The 17,530-nt window shown below is 41.9% G+C and overlaps 1 protein-coding gene across 5 annotated transcripts in view; it reads left to right on the forward strand.

Annotated features, from left to right (window-relative positions):
- ACACA (acetyl-CoA carboxylase alpha) overlaps positions 1–17,530 on the forward strand; it is a 318,090-nt gene that overhangs the window by 45,437 nt on the left and 255,123 nt on the right. The gene's annotated exons all lie outside the window — the stretch shown is intronic.

Raw genomic sequence — 17,530 nt, forward strand, 5'->3', positions numbered from 1 at the left:
ACATTTGGTAGATTTTGTGATGGTATAGTTGAGTGAATCACGAAGTCAATAGAAAGACATCTTCGGGTCCTTTGTTTTAGTCCAGAGTCTTTGTAATCTTCTATCCATTGTAAATGTGCTTTATTGGAGCCAGCATGGAGTTGGCTGTGTGTGAGAAGGCTCAGGAGACTGAAATACTGGCTGATAAGGATGCTTGGGAACTTGGTTCAAAAGCTTTTGCATGACAGAGTTCATGAGATCACAGTCAAACCATATTCAAAACACCATATGTCTAAATAGAACATAAAGGGATATCTTTATTGGAAATAGAAAGGGAGGAGATGTCATAGAAGGACAATATGTTTCGAAACGTGGCAGTCAGGAAGTAGTATACATTCAGCCCTAGTACCTTTCTTTCATTCATGAATTCATTCCACCAATGCGGGTCCACACACTATTCTGTCAGTGAGTAGGACCAAGTCTGTCCTCATGGAACAATAGGAAGCAGTTAGTAAGCAAAGCTGAAACATGAGATGCCACAGAAGGTCAAATAAAGCATACAAGTACATACGTAAGTTAATGAAAGATTGTGATAGTTACCATAAAGAACCACCAGTATGATGAGATGAAGGCCTGCATCTAAGTAGAGGCCACTTGAAATAGTGTGGTCAGGGATGGTCTCTGAAGAGGGAACATCTGAGCTTAGAAAACCTGCTAAGTGGATGTCACAGGAGACTAGGGGTGGTCAGTTGGTCACCTGACGGTAAGTTGTACTGGGGCAGAGTAGCTGCTGTGTTTGACAACTGTGGCAACCCCAGTCTCAGAGGAGTGGATGAAACAGGAGGAGCAAGGTGAAAGGGAAGGGCATATGAGGTGAAGTCGAAAACACGTAGATAACCTTTACAAGATTCTTCTCTCTTTTTCTATAAAAGGAGCGGAGAGTAGGGACATTGACTAATGGAGACGTGAGTGCTTAAATCTTTAATCCAGAGCCACTGTACCTCACTCCTTTTTCTCTGATACCAAAACAAAGCAAAACAAAAATCCAAATGCACTATCATCGAGTCATTTCCAACTCATAGTGACCCTGTAGAACAGGGTCGAACTGCTCCTGCACATTTCCGAGACTGTATCTCTTTACGGGAATAGAAAGCCTCATCTTTCTTCTGCAGAGTGACTGGTAGTTTTGAACTGCTAACCTTGCAGTTAGCAGCCCAACATGTGACCCCTATGGCACCAGGGTTCCTCTGCTACTCAATGCCATCAAGTTGATTCCTACTCAGAAAGACCCTGTAGGACAGAGTCAAACTGCCCCTGTGGGTTTCTGGTACTGTAACTCTTTATGGAAGAGAAAACCCTGTCTTTCTCCTGAGGATTGGCTGATGATTTTGAACTGCTGACTTGTATTAGCACCTCATGCATAATCACTATCCCACCAGGGCTCCTTCATCTGCCCTTTGTTGCTGGTAGGTATCATCAAGTCGGTTCTGACCCAAAGCAACCCCATGCACAACAGAATGAATCATTGCCTGGTCCTGTGCCATCCTCATAATTGTTCCTAAGCCTGAGCTCATTGTTGCAGCCAGTGTGTCAGTCCATCTCATTGAGAGCCTTTTCTTTTTCCATCCCTTGTACTTTATCAAGCATGATGTCCTTCTCCAGGGACTGGTCTTTCCTGACAATATGTCCAAAGATTGTAAGATAAATTTTGCCATCCTTGCCTCTAAGGAGCCCTCTGGCATGCAGTTCTTTTTCAAGATAGATCAGTCTTTCCTATTAGCAATCCATGGTACTGTCAATATTCTTCTCCAGCTAAAACTCAAATGCATCGAACATTCTTTGAGCTTCCTTATTCAACGTCCAACTTTCACATGCATATGAGGCAATGGAAAACGCCATGGCTTGAGTCAGGCACACCTTTGTCCTCTAAGGAACATTCTTGATTTTCAATACTCTAAAGTTCTTTTTCAGCTGATTTACCTAATGCAATGCATCTTTTGATCTCTGAATGCTGCTTCCATGTGCATTGATTGTGAATCCAATCAAGATGAAAACCTTGATAACTTCAAACCTTTTCTCCATTTATCATGATGTTACCTTTTAGTCCTGTTGTGAGGATTTTGGTCTACTTCACATTGAGTTGTAATCCACACTGAAGGCTGCAGTCCTTTATCTTCATCAGCCTGTAGTTGAGTCTCTTAAATAGGTAGGGCAGAATAAAGGGGCTCCATTGCCTTCCCTGGGTTTCATGGTTTGGGGTTACTATTTCCTTATTGTCATTTCTGCTTCCCTGTAATATCAAATATATTGCCCCTGCCTCTCAATTTGTAGTTTTCTTTAGATCGGTTCCTAGTTGCCACATCACAGTGCTGCCACCTAGGTGCAGGGGTAGGAAAGGATTCTAAAGGCTTGCTGTTCTTAGTCTGTGTCACAAGGTGGCAGAAGAGCTAACTTTTCCCAAAAAGAACCCTTTGTGCGTGGTCAAAGGAGGCTTCCTTTTACCACCTTCAGATCTTTTCCTTGTCTTTTGTGACTCAAACTCCCTGCTTCAAGTCAATTCTGTCTCATGGGACAGAGTACAATTGCTCCTTTGGGTTTCTAAGATTAAATCTTTTTAAAAAATCGTTTTATTTGGAACTCTTAGGATACAACATTCCTAGTTCGATCACATCAAGCAGGCTTGTACAATTGCTACCACAATGAGTTTCAAAACATTTTCTTTCTTCTTTAACTCTTTGTTATCAGCTCCCCTTTCCCCTTTCCCTCCCCCTCCGGACCCCCAGGAACTATAATCCTTTTCTCTTTTTTCCCTATAGTATTTTTTTGTTGTTTTGGCGATATCTTACATAATCTAGTATATCCATACATAGAATTCAGTTGTCGGTCCCATCTAGTAGTCCTCAGTGCTATCAGCTCCCATCCCCCACTCCCTGCCTCTTCGCACCCTCAAGAGACCCATTACTCCTGTTACTGTTTCTGATGAGTTATCTATCTTGACTTTCATGTACTGAATGATCTTAAAAATACAAATGAGCATGTGCAAATCTAACAAGATTAATGCGGGGACACAAATGAAGATCATAATGGTAAGGGGAGGGAATATTAAAGAACTAGACTTGCAGGCGTCCTCATACTACGGCCGGCTGGCCACAGAAGACATTTATCTGGCCTGCCGGGTGTTTTTGCCCCGTTTGTTTTTTTACTTCAAAATAAGATATGTGCATAGGAATTTGTTCATAGTTTTCTTTTCTTTAATTTTCTTTTTTAAACTATAGTCCGGGCATTCCAACGGGTCTGAGGGCCAGTGAACTGGCCCCCTGTTTAAAAAGTTTGAGGACCCCTGAACTAGAGGATAGTTATGTAGTTCATCAGCGCTATACCACACCCTGGATTTTTGATCCCTCAGAGGCCCTTCTCAGGCTGTCCAATTATCTTAATTATCTTACAGTTGGGATTTGTGTCTCTACTACATCCACACATACCCCCTCACATTGGTTGCATGTTTTTGAACTTCTGATACCTCTTCTTGTTGACACCTCATGATCACATAGACTCCTGTGCTTCTTTCATGTGGGTTTTGTTGCTTCCCTGGTAGATGACTGTGTGTTTAACTACAAGCCTTTAAGGCCCTTAGATTTTGTATCTTTTAATAACTGGGCACCATCCGCTTTCTTCACCACATTTGCCTAGGCACCCAGTTTGTCTAAGACTAAATCTTTACAAGGGCAGAAACTTCATCTTTTTCCTTGAGTAACTGGTGGGCCATCCTGCTGACCTTGTGGCTAGCCGTCCCTGCACCAAGTCAGCCTGCATGCTGCGACGGACCGTGCAGGGGAGACGGAGACAAATTCCAGAACTATTTCTTTACTACTAAGTGTTTTGACAAGTTTTATAAGTGTTTAGGCTATCTGGGGAGGAAAGAGTCTCCTGATCTCTTTTCCCCACAATAAAAACATCCAAAGGAACAAATAGAAAGTTGTAATGAAGGTGAGCTTTCTTTCTTTTTTCCCCCCATCAATTTTATTGGCATATAATTCACATATCATACAATTCAATAGTTCAATCACATACATCAAGAAGAGTTGCACAATCATCACCACAATCAGTTTTAGAACATTTCTTTATTCTTTTTTATTTTAAATAATTAAATCATTTTATTGGGGGCTTGTACAACTCTTATCATAATCCACACATACATCCATTGTGTCAAGCACGTTTGTACATTTGTTTCCCTCATTAGTCTCAAAACATTTGCTTTGTACTTGAACCCTTGGTATCAGCTCCTCATTTTCCCCTCCCTGCCCACTCCTCCCTTGATAATTTATAAATTATTATTATTTTGTCATAGTTTACACCTTCTAACATCTCCCTTCACCCTCTTCCCCACTGTCAGTCTCCCAGGGAGGAGGTTATTTGTAGATCCTTGTCATCTGTTCCCTCTTCCTACCCCACCTTCCCTCCACCCTCCTGGGTGAGCTTTCTTTTGTTTTGTTACATGTGCTGTTTAGAGAAGTGACTTCCTGGGAGATAGTGGGAAACCAGACAGAAAGGATGATTCAGCCTGGGTTTATGGGAGGGGCAAGTCACAGGAATCCAGGAAGCCTACCTGGGTACTAGATTAGGCTCTGTAATTGGCTGAATCACTTTGAACTAGTCACTTGTCTTCCCTGAGCCTGTTTGGATTTTTTTAATGAGGTGGTTGGGCAAGATGACTTTGAAGGCCTCCTCCAGTTGTAAAATTACTATCGTACTTGCTACAAAGAGTTGTCACATTCTACTCCTTGTTTTTCATGGGTGTGAATTTTGTTCATTTATTTAATTTTAAATGTTTTTATTAAAGAATATAGCGTGCATACAGAAGGATATAAGGAACACTGGTGGTATAGTGGGGTATGCATTGGGCTGCTAATCACAAGGTCAGAAGTTTGAAACCACCAGCTGCTCCTCAGAAGAAAGATGAGGTTTTTTAGGATTTTCAGTCTCAAAAACCCAAAGGGACAGTTCTACTCTGTCCTATAGGGTCACTATGAGTCAGAGTTGACTCAATGGCGGTGAGTTTTGACAGGAGAATATATGCCAGGGTAAGTAAAAAAAGTATTGCTAGTGGACTTCAGGTTCACACATGCATGGATTTATTCCAAACAAAATGTGCTTAAATATGTGTCTGTGATCAGTGTTAGGCTGTAGACAAGTTCTCTCAGTAATATATTTGTCTTAGTCTCAATAGGGTTCCTTCATAACAAGATCCAGTCTAAACAGTGACTTCCAAGAGGATGTTCTGATACAGTTAAGTTCAAGGTCCAGAGATCAGCTCAGAAGATTGACCCCAATAAACAATGCTCTTAAGAGGTTTTCGCTAAGGACACAGGGCGACATGGGGCTTATTTGGAAGAAGTTCTGAGTTCTAATAGGAAACTGTTTGAGTGAGAAAAGGGCCAGGAAAGTTGTGCCAAGGAATTGTTTTCCATCATGTTTCCATTAACGTATATGCTCATTTTTCGAACATAGCTGGGGTTGTTCTCTGCTCATTTCACTGGGAAACCTTACCTCATCCAGGCTACAGCTCTATCTATGCCTGCCCCTGTAGACTTCCTTTAGTTATCAAAACTCAGAACATTTAAAAGGAACAGAGCTTGAGTCCTTTGAGGATGCCGGTACTGCCACTTTGGACTGATGCAAATCCAAGAAGGCAGAATTATTCTGGGAAGAGTTCAGTTTAAACTCACTGCCACTTAGTCAGTTCCAACTCATAATGACCTTAGATGAGAAGTTAGAAATGCCTGTGGATTTCCGAGATTATAGTTCTTTGAGTTCAAAGCCTCGTTGTTCTCCTGCAGACCAGCTGGTCATTTTCAGACTGCTGACCTGTGGTGAGCAGCCCAATGTGTAGACACTGTGCCACCAGCACTCCTCTGGGAAGGGTAGAGAGATGGAAACACCACCTTCCAAAATTTATACACCTCGATGGAGGGTAGGAAACGGTTTCCAATTTGGAGCCATAAAAAAAAAAATTATGCTCCTGGGCACTTTCGAAAGAGTTTTTCAGTAGTATAAACCCAGATGTGCAAGCTGGTCTGTAGGCTGTGCAAGGTACATTCAGCATCACTAGTTAATGCCAAACTACTTTCTAAGGGGTGTCCCTTACAGTCTATGAAAGTTAGTGTTGAGAAAAATAGCTTCACATTTTGATATTTTTGTTTAATAAAGGTTTCTGTGATTTTGTAGCATAATTTCTGACCTTTGTGGGACATAGTAAGTATAAACAATGTATCATGTAACTATAACTCACATTGTGAACTTGAACATGCTAGCACCTCAGCAGCTCTTTTTGTTTCTTGCTCTGCTCACATTCCTCTCCTTCTCAGGCATAACCACTATCCTGCTGTTTCTAATCATTGTTTTATTTATTTATGTACCTATGTGATCAAGGAACTCTACTTTAATTCACCTAAAATAAACCAAAGCAGTCCAGTTAACTTCATATTAGTGTTTTTCCCAGCTCCCTGTCCCAAGAAGAGGATTGCATACATTCAAGGTACAAGATTCCTTATGGAGAATCAATGGAGGACGGATCCTACTAAAAATGCAAGATAGTCCCACAAAGCAAACAATGATTGCCCAAGGGTAATTCATTTGAGAAACATAAATGCATTGTGTTTACTTTGTGCCATTCAAAACTTTTTTAACTCCCTGCATTTCCAGGGAGACGCATTTATCAGATGCTACCAAATGAAACTACTATTTTGAGTATAAGAGAAATTGAATGTTGAATTGCTCTTGTTTTATTTTTTTAAATTTTATTTATTAAATTTTTGATCATTTTATTGGGGCCTCATACAACTCTTATCACAATCCGTACATACATCAATTGTATAAAGCACACTTGTGCATTCATTACCCTCATCGTTCTCAAAACATTTGCTCTTCTCTTAAGCCCCTGGCATCAGCTCCTCATTTTTCTCACTCCCTCCCTGCTGCTCTCCCCTCCCTCATGAACCCTTGGTAATTTATAAATTATTATTTTGTCATGTCTTATACTGTCCAACGTCTCCTTTCACCCACTTTTCTGTTGTCTGAACCCCAGGAAAGAGGTTTTATGTAGATCCCTGTAATTGGTTCCCCCTTTCTACCCCACTCTCCCTTCACGCTCCTGGTATCACCATGCTCACCACTGGCCCTGAAGGGATCATCCATCCTGGATTCCCTGTGTTTAAAGTTCTTTTTTGTGTGTTTAAAGTTCTTATCTGGACCAGTATACATCCTTTGGTCTAGCCAGATTTTTAAGGTAGAACTGGGATCATGATAGTAAGGAGTGTGGGGAGGCAGGGTGGAAGCTTTTAGGAACTAGAGGAAAGTTGTATGTTTCATCATTGTTACACTGCACCCTGACTGGCTTGTCTCCTCCCCACAACCCTTCTGTAAGGGGATGTCCAGTTGCCTACAGATGGGCTTTGGAGCCCCACTCCGCACTCCCCCTCATTCACGATTTTTTTGTTCTTTGATGCCTGATACCTGATCTCTTTGACACCTCATGATCACACAGGCTAGTGTGCTTCTTCCATGTGGACTTTGTTGCTTCTGAGCTAGATGGCTCTCTTCTTTTATTCTTATTCTTGCCGGCTCTCAATAGTGTAGATCCAAATATGGCCTTCTAAGTCCCCAAACGGCAACATCTTTGCCAGCTTGAGCCCAGTGAACATGGTTCAGGGCAGGCACCCTCAATAGCCACATTTGCTGTTGGAATCTTGGTGTCACTGTTGACGTTCCAGAGGTGCAAGCTGTTCTTCCTGTCCACACAAGCAAAGAACCTACTTTGCTTTTTTAAAATAGTGAACCATATACATATATGTATATAAATAATTAAATAGCATTTTAGTTTTATTTTACCAATTTTTAATTTTATGTCAATGAAATCATACTCTGTATTTATTTTTAAACTATTGGGTTAACTACACTTTGTGCACAATTCAATGGTAAAGAGTTATGCAGTCAGCATCACAATTTTAGATAGTTTTCTCCATTCTTGTATCCATTGTTTTTAATTCCCCATTTCCCACAAGCCTCTTCTGTCATAACACTAAGGACCTATTATTCTACTTACTATCACATATATATATAATCATTTTATTGGGAGCTCGTACAACGTTTATCATAATCTATACATCCATCCATGTGTCAAGCACTTTGTACATTTGTTGCCCTCATCATTCTCAAAACATTGGCTTTCTACCTGAGCCCTTGTTATCATCAGCAACTCATTTTCCCCTCCTTCAATTATTATTATTTTATCATATCTTGCACTGTCCGACGTCCCCCTTCACCCACTTTTCTGTCTGTTCCCCATAGAGGAGGTTATATGTAGATCCTTGTAATCGGTTCCCCCTTTCTACCCCACTTTCCCTCCACTCTAACCACTGGCCCTGAAGGGTTCATCTGCCCTGGATTCCCTGTGTTTCCAGTTCCTATCTGTACCAGTGTACATCCTCTGGTCTAGCCGGATTTGTAAGGTAGAATTGGAATCATGATCATGGCAGAGAGGAAGCATTTAAGAACTAGAGGAAAGTTGTATGTTTCATCGTTGCTACAGTGCACTCTGACTGGCTCGTTTCTTGCCCATGACCCTTCTTTACGGGGATGTCCAGTTCTCCTATATATTTTTAGGTAAAACAATAACATGAAGTGCAAGCCCTTTGGTAACAGAAGTTCCTCCTCTATCCTCTTGCAGTCACTCCCCACCTCTGAACTCAAAAAACCTACTGCATTAAGTTGATTCTGCCCCTATACAAGGTTTGTGAGATGTAAATATCTAAGGGAACAGATAACTTCATCTTTCTCCTGCGGAGTAGTTAGTGGGTTTAACTGCCTAGAGTTACTATTTCTCAAACTTCTAACACCAGTGAGTTTTGTCTGTTTTTTAACTTTATCTAACTTTATCAGTTTTGTCTGGCTTCTTCTGCCCAAAGTTATGTTTATAAAATTCACTCACACTCTTTCATGCAATAATAGTTTACACATCCTTGCTGCTTTATTCTTCCATTTCAGGAATGTACCATGTTATTTACTATTCTACTGTTGGGAGTCATTTGGGCTGTCTCCAGTTTCTGACCCTAATAAACAATGATCCTGGGGCACATTTGGGAGTTTCCTAGGAATATAAACTCAGAAGTGGAAGCTGGGCTGCAGGGTTTGCAGGGTATGTTCAGCTTTATTAGTTAATGTCAGACTGTTTTCTGAGGGGTTGCCTGTATGTGCATTGCCACCAGGTCCATGTAAAGGTCCTCTCAATCCATAGCCTTGCTAAAGGGGCCAACGAGCCTTTCCACTGTGGGACAACCAAGAGCCTGAGCAGGGCACCGGAGACTCACAGTGCCAGTCTTTGGATAGTTCCCAGGAGCTGACGCCACAGCCATTTATCTTGCTTCCTTGTTCCCTTCAAATAAGGGTGAAGGATCCAGATTATTCCTAGGTTCCATGTTCTGTTTCTCTGGAAATATGGGGGTAGGTGGGTTTAATAACATAACTACTGTTCTTGAATTGAGTGAGCGTCCGTAAGGTGTTGGGTTCTTGAGCTAAAAAGAAAGAAAGAAAAATAGGACAGAGAGTGAAAGGTAGAAAAATATTTTGTGCCTGCCTTGTACCAAGCTCTGTGCTGAAAGCTGTACATGTTGGCTTTCTCACTTAATTTAAAACACAACCACAACATGGGCATTATGCCTTGATTTTATAGAAAAAGAACCTGAGATTTGGAAAGGGAATCATTTCCTCAGGTCACAGAACTCAGGACAAAGAATTCAAGCTCTTTTCAAATACAGAGCACAGAGTAGGCAAAGTCCATGCTGCTCACAAGGTGTCTAGTCTGTGTACTTTAGAGAAACAAATCCACAGAAACTCATGTATAAGAGAGACTTTTATATAAAGCTTAAGTGCACATCAAGAAAATATCCCAACCCAGTGCTGCCGAAGTCCACAAGTCCAACATTAACCCATATGTCCAACACCAATCCACAAAGTCCTCCTCCATCTCACAAAACACACATAATGATGCCAACTGCAGGAGGAAAGCAGAGTCAGTGAACGTGTAAGTATCTCAGCACCGGCAGGGGTCTCCACACGGCTGCTCCAGAACCCAGGGCTGCATTGGGGTAGGTCCATGTGGCTTCTCCACAGGGATGTCTTGGAGAAAGAGAGCCTTTCCAGCTGATGCAGGGAACTGCCCAAGGCAGCTGCACCCTGGTCTGACCATCAGAAATCAAGAGACCCGAGAACTAAAAAGGCGATGCTCACCGAACCATTTAGCTCTCTGCTCTTCTATTAACCTGACATGTGTTTTATCAGCCCGGTTGGCACAATAAACTTTAACTATATCAAAGGGCTTCAGGAAGTTTGTAGAAAGTGGAATTGAAAGATAATGGAACTTTCCCCTGACCTTTTGAAGCCCTCTCATTTTCATCCCTAGAGTATGCCATCCAACTGGTTATGCCTATCATTCAGTGAGTGAAGCTACATTTCCGTTTCATTCATAGTTGGTTTTCTTCATCCTTAGTTTTTTCTCATGATTTTCATTAAAAATATTCAGGCATGTCACCACACCAAGTTCACTGATAAGCAAGACTTGGGCTCAGAGATTGTATTCTACTCTGGTTTTGAACGTTAATCTGAGATGAAATTGCAGAGGGGTTGTGGGGAGGTGATGGGCCAGTCAGAGTGCAGTGTAGCAATGATGAAACATACAATTTTCCTCTAGTTCTTAAATGCTTCCTCCCCCCACTATCATGATTCCAATTCTACCTTACATATCCAGCTGAACTGGAGGATATACACTGGCACAGAGAGGAACTGGAAATAGAGGGAATCCAGGACAGATGAGACCCTCGGGATCAGTGGTGAGAGTGGCGATATCGGGTGGGTGGAGGGAGGGTGAGGGAGAAAGGGAACAGATGACAAGGTCTACATATAACCTCCTCCCTGAAGGATGGAAAGTGGAGAACTGGGTGAGGGAGATGTCAGATGGTATAAGATATGATAAAATAATAATTATAAATTACCAAGGGGGAGGAGGGTGGGGGAACGGGGAGGAAGGGAAAAATAAGGAGCTGATGCCAAGGGCTCAAGTAGAAAGCAGGTGTTTTGAGATTATGGCAACATATGTATGAATGTGCTGGACACAAATGAGGTATGTACAGATTGTGAAAAGAGCTGTATGAGCCCCTAATAAAATGATTATTAAAAAAAAAAAAAAAGAAAACAACCCCAGAGGGACTTTGTGAAATCTTCTTGTCCAAATTCTGAAATAGAAAATCTTTAAGACAGAAGAAATGAGAAAGTTAAAAAAAAGTTGAGTAATAGGCTCACTTTCTGAAAAGTAAAGGCTCTACAAAAAATTATTAATGTTTAGTACCTCAGTGCCCCCTTGAAGTGACATGACAGGTTTTAAGACGTTGGATATGGATTTGAACTTGGAAGAACTGGTCCAGGATGTTTCCGCCTGCAGCAGCCCCCATAGCTAGAGTACACAGAGAGCAATTGGATGGGTGTGAGGATTGAACTATCGAGAGCAGTGGTGCTCAACCTTCCAATGCCACGACCCTTTAATACAGTTCCTCATGTGTGGTGACCCCCCAACCATAACATTTTCATTCCTACTTCATAACTATAATTTTGCTACTGTTATGAATTGAGCGACCCATGTGAAAGGGTCATTTGACCCCCAAAGGGGTCATCACCCACAGGTTGAGAACCACTGTAGAGCAACAACGTGGGTTGCAGCTCATGGTAGACGTGTATTTGCATAGACTCCGCATTCCTACAACGTCAAGAGTGATATGCCACTGGAAAAATTGATGATGTTACAAGTGCAATCGTCTTATACCCCAGGGGAATGACAAGGTTATACTTTACTGTTCCTATGGGTTTTTGCTTTCCTGCCTTTAGTTTGCTTGTTTTTGTTTGTCTTTTGTTGTCTGCTAGCTAGTTTGTTGCTGTTGTTGGGGTAGCTGGTCTTATGGGGTTTTCAATTTGTCATAATGTGACTGCCACAGTAAACCTGAGTTGTGCATATCTCAGGGACAAACAGATGGATTCTGGGTCCCCACTGAACTCTACCCCCCAATCCAAGAACACTTAGTTCTGATAACATGACACTGCGCTCAGTACTCACCTGCATGAAATATTCACTGAAGGTAAGGGTGCTACAGCAAAGTGTGGTGAAAAAGCAGATGGTGCCCGGCTATCAAATGGAATGGTGTCTGGGGTCTTAAAGGCTTGTAGTCAAACAACCAGCCATCTAAGTGAGGAGTCATCTGAGCCCACCTGGAAGAAGCACACCAGCATGTGTGAGCCAGAAATGACAATAATATAATTCAAATATGATGAAGGGAAAAGTATCAGAGCTAAAATTGTAAACACCCAAATTGTGGAAGGCTGTGTAGGGCTGTGGGAGCCCCAAACCCATCTGCAGAGTATCTAGTTAGATTAAGGTGCCGGCAGATCCCCTCTAGCCATAGGCAAAGGTCTGGAGCAGCCTTACTATCAAGCATAGATCATTGTAATCCTGATTATGCTGGGTCAAACTTGATCCTTGGTCAGCTGACCTCCCTCTAGACCCAACTTGAATTTGTTCTAGGTGCAATGATCTCTTGCTTATTCCATGATAAAAAACTTCTTTCTTGGCTTTTTAAATATAAAATGCAAAAATTATTAATGTTATATTTTGTTATTTGTGGCCTCATGTATAATAATAACACCCCACCAGGGGTAGACAGGGGGAAGCCCAAAGAAGCTTAGTCTGATTGTGGAGTCATGGAGACAGTCCGCATAAAAGTGAGGAGGAAGGAGGAAGCAAACTTGGCAGGAGCACTTTCATGGGTTTGAGGGACTGAGGTCAGAGATGGGAAAATGGGAAAGCTAGGGATATACAATGGTAGACTCCAGGACGGAGGAGCAACACCTAGGAGTCGTCTTGTCCATTTTTCTCCCTTTACATAAGAAGGATTTTCAGACTTTCTCTAAGTGTGTAGGTGTAAGGTTTGTAGGCATAAAGAGAAAGCTCAGGTTTGGTAACTGCTTGAAGTATAGAGAGAGACTGGAAGTATTCAGGATTGGCTAATCCGGAGGGAGGGAGAGCTGGAATACCATGAAAACCCAAGTATCGGTGTGTAAACACCATGGTGTGAGTCCACTACAGATGCTTTCCTTCATTGTGCAATCCCGCCTTTCTTCCTTTTGAACAGGCTATACTATAAAGTGATTTCCCCAGTCAGTTTCTGACTCTAAGGTGTGAGGTTCCCTTCAGCTCTGACATCTGGTCAAACCTTACAGATTGACCAGAGTAAAGGGACATAGTGCTCAGATAAGGGTTTTGTGTCTTTTGCTCATATCTTACACCTGGAACCACAATTTGGGGCAAAGCACTGACTTTCCTGATAAAGTCTGTTTATTTGTAAAGCATCCCCCTGGAGGCTTTACCTCCCAGAGGCAAAGGAAGACTTTAGGAGCAAAGTAGCCTCTCGGTAGGGAGCTAAGCTTTATTTCAATTCTGCATATATGAATGCACCTAGTCCTACTCTGATAGAGGGAGTAGGAACCCGGTGGTGTAGTAGTTATGTGTACGGCTGCTAACTGAAAGGTTGGCAGTTTGAAAGCACCGGCTTCTTCTGGGAGAAATACGGGTGTTTCTATTCCTGTAAATAGCTACAGTCCCGAAACCCACTGGGGCAGTTCTGTCCTGTCCCATAGGGTTGCTATGAGTCGGCATCAAGTTGATGGTCATGAGTTTACATTTTTTGGACCAAAATAAAAGGAATGCTGTCTTCAAGATTTTTGAAATTTAGCTGAGAGCTAAACCTAGCATGTACACATACAAAAATAATAGCATAATTAAACACTAAACCAGATGTTAGTGGCCACATTGCTAGAAGAATTCAGGGAAGAAAAATCAGAAAACCAAGAGGGTGGAACAGTCAGTTGGTTTGCATAAGTAAAGGTATATCAGGAATAAGAGTAAGTATAATAAGTGATCGAAGACAGATAAGAATGTATGTAATCTATTGGCGGGGCTCTGGGAAACACTAGCCAGTATTTCTTCTGCTCTCTGGACCAGTGACTTTCTTCAAAGAAGCATGAGACCATTTTTGAAGTGGTAAGGTGGCTGGGATATTCGTGGTTGATCTCAGATGCTTTTATGTAGCTATTTTGAAAAACCTTTGGCATTTGAGACCTTTACTTTTAGCTTAGGAGCCCTGGTGGTGTAATGGTTGCACATTGGGCTGCTAATTGCAAAGTCAGCAGTTCAAAACCAACGGCTACTTTTAGGGGAAAAGTTGGGACTTTCTATACCTGTAAATAGGCTTCCATTACCTACTCCTATAGCCTCTATAAAGATACAAATACAAATAATAAATAAGCAAGAAAAGACCATCATCAATTTTTTTTTTCACAAAAGAAAGGCTTGTAGTTCGTTCAAGGATCGTTTGCTGGCCCTTAGCATCATCAATATTTTAAAAGCCAGGGAAGACATTTTTGTTATGGAACATGCAACAAATACTTGCACCTAGAAATTCAGGTTGAGTCAAGAAGGAGGTCAATTGATCAAGTATCAAGTTTGATCCAGCATAATCAAGATTACAATGATTTCTGTCTGATAGTAAGGCTGTTGGAGACCCTTGCCTGTGGCTTGAGGGGATCCGCTAGTGCAGCGGTTCTCAACATGTGGGTCGCCACCTTTTTTGGGGGGGTGTCAAATGACCCTTTCACAGGGGTTACCTAAGACCATCGGAAAACACATATTTCCTGTGGCTTTAGGAACTGAGACACAGCTCCTCCCTCAGTCTCCAGGCGGGTCGTCCACATGTAGATACGCCCACATAGGAGTTCCCGGTGTGAAGACTGTTACCCAGGCTACACCAGGGTTCAAAACAAAATTTTCATTTATTTGTAATTAGAAATAAATATTTATATATTTATATATTACATATTGTTTTTGTGATTAATCACTATGCTTTATGTTCAATTTGTAACAATGAAATTCATTCTGCATGTCAGATATGTACATTAGAATTCATAACAGTAGCAAAATTGCAGTTATGAAGTAGCAAGGAAAATAATGTTATGGTTGGGGATCATCACAACATGAGGGTTTCGGCATTAGAAAGGTTGAGAACCGCTGCACTAGTGGCTTAATCTGAGTAGATACTCTGCAGATGGGTTTTGGACTCCCACTGCTCTCCATAGCCTTGTGCAAATTGGCTGTTCAAAATTTTAGCTCTGGTAGTTTTCATCATATTTGAATTTTATTATTGTCATCTTTGAATCACACAAACTGGTGTGCTTCTTCCAGGTGGGCTTAGTTGACTCCCCACTTAGATGGCTGCTGTTTGAATACAAATCTTTGAGATCCCAGACACTATTCTGATTGATAGCTGGGCACCATCTATTTTCTTCACACTTTGCTATAGCACCCTTATCTTCAGTGATCATTTTATGCAGGTGAGCATTTTATGCATGTAATCAGAACTAACTGTTCTTGGATTGAGGATACAGCCCAGAATCCATCTGCTTGTCCATGGGATACGTACAGCTCAGGTTTACTTTAGCAGTTGTATTATGACAAAGTCAAAACCCCGTAAGACCAACTATACCAACACCAACAACAAATCAGCTGACAGACAAACAAACTAAAGGTATAGGGAGGGTAAGGGAATTTTGGGAACAATTAATTGGGGGGGGCACTAGAACTGAATGATTACACAACTCATATTTTTTATACAACTCATTTTAAAGGCAATTTAACCCTTAAATATGTTTTTTGTAACATTTTATTAGGGACTCATACAATTCTTTTCACAGTTCATACATATACATACATCAATTGTATAAAGCACATCTGTACATTCTTTGCCCTAATCATTTTCAAAGCATTTGATCTCCACTTAAGCCCTTTGCATTAAGTCCTCTTTTTTTCCCTGCCTTCCCCACTCCCCCCTCCCTCATGAGCCCTTGATAATTTATAAATTATTATTTTGTCATATCTTGCCCTATCCAGCGTCTCTCTTCACCCCCTTTTCTGTTGTCTGTCCCCCAGGGGGGAGGTCACATGTAGATCCTTGTAATCGGTTCCCCCTTTCTAAGCCATTCACCCTCTACCTTCCCAGTATCGCCCCTCACACCCCTGGTCCTGAAGGTATCATACACCCTGGATTCCCTGTGCCTCCAGCTCCTATCTGCACCAGTGTACAACCTTTGCTCTATCCAGACTTGCAAGGTAGAATTCGGATCATGGTAGTGGGGGGTGAGGGAGAGGAAGCATTTAGGAACTGGAGGAAAGCTGTATTCTTCATCGGTGCTACATTACACCCTGACTGACTCATCTCCTCCCCTAGACCCCTCTGGGAGGGGATCTCCATTGGCCGACAAATGGGCTTTGGGTCTCCACTCTGCACTTCCCCCTTCACTCACTATGGTAAGATTATTATTTTTTTTATGATGCCATGTACCTGATCCCTTTGACACCTCGTGATCACACAGGCTGGTGTGCTTCTTCCATGTGGACTTTGTTGCTTCTGAGCTAGATGGCCGCTTGTTCACCTTCAAGCCTTTAAGACCACAGATGCTCTATCTTTTGATAGCTGGGCACCATCAGCTTTCTTCACCACATTTGCTTGTGCACCCATTTGTCTTCAGCAATTGTATCATGGAGGCGTGCACCCAGTGATATGATTTTTTGTTTTTTGATGTCTGATAACTGACTTAAATATGTTTTAAAAATGATTGTGGTAATGATTGTAAAATTCTTGATATGCTTGAACTATGGATCTGTATGATATGTGGATAATGTGCAAATAAAACTGTAAAAACCGTCTTGGAAGCCCTCGGGGCAGTTCTCCTCTGCCCTATTAGATTGCTGTGCGTCAGCATTGACTTCATGGCTGTGAGCGAGAGTTTCAGCTGCAAGGGCCCAGCTGGCACAGCAGTTAAATTCTCATCTGCCGGGAAAGTGGTGCCTCTGCAGGAGAAAGGCCTGGTGATCGGTATCTATAAATACCACACCTTAACCCCCCCACCTCCCGCCCATGGGGCAGTTCTGTGTTACCTGAAGTTGCTACAAGGCAGAATAGACTGGACAGCACCCAATGACAAATTTTAGCTTCTAAAAATGTACCTCTCTCCCTTCCTTTCCACCTGTTAATCTTGTATAGTAGGTATTCCCCACCCTTTGGCTCTCCCCTGCCTGTACAGGCATAATGGCTTGTATGGTAATAACTTCTGAAACAGCTCTAAAGCGCCTACAGTAGAGTTGGGCAGGTTATGGCAGGCTCCAAACAACACTTAAAGGTTGTTGAAATTCTGGTTGTACTGTCTTAAAGACATAGCTCCTGGCCCATTCTCTGCTTGATTGGCCTAACATTCGGTGACAATAACCATTAGATTATCAGATTCCTTATAAGTGGTCTGGGTGCATCATGATTCACCCTCCTTCTCCTGGAACTCTTTCATTAGGTCTTTCCTTGGGTCGTTTTTAAAGAGCTCAATTTCTTCAAAAAGCCAGGCCAAAAGT

This window comes from Tenrec ecaudatus, chromosome 10 (genome assembly GCF_050624435.1).
Source record: "Tenrec ecaudatus isolate mTenEca1 chromosome 10, mTenEca1.hap1, whole genome shotgun sequence".
Taxonomy (NCBI): Eukaryota; Metazoa; Chordata; class Mammalia; order Afrosoricida; family Tenrecidae; genus Tenrec; species Tenrec ecaudatus.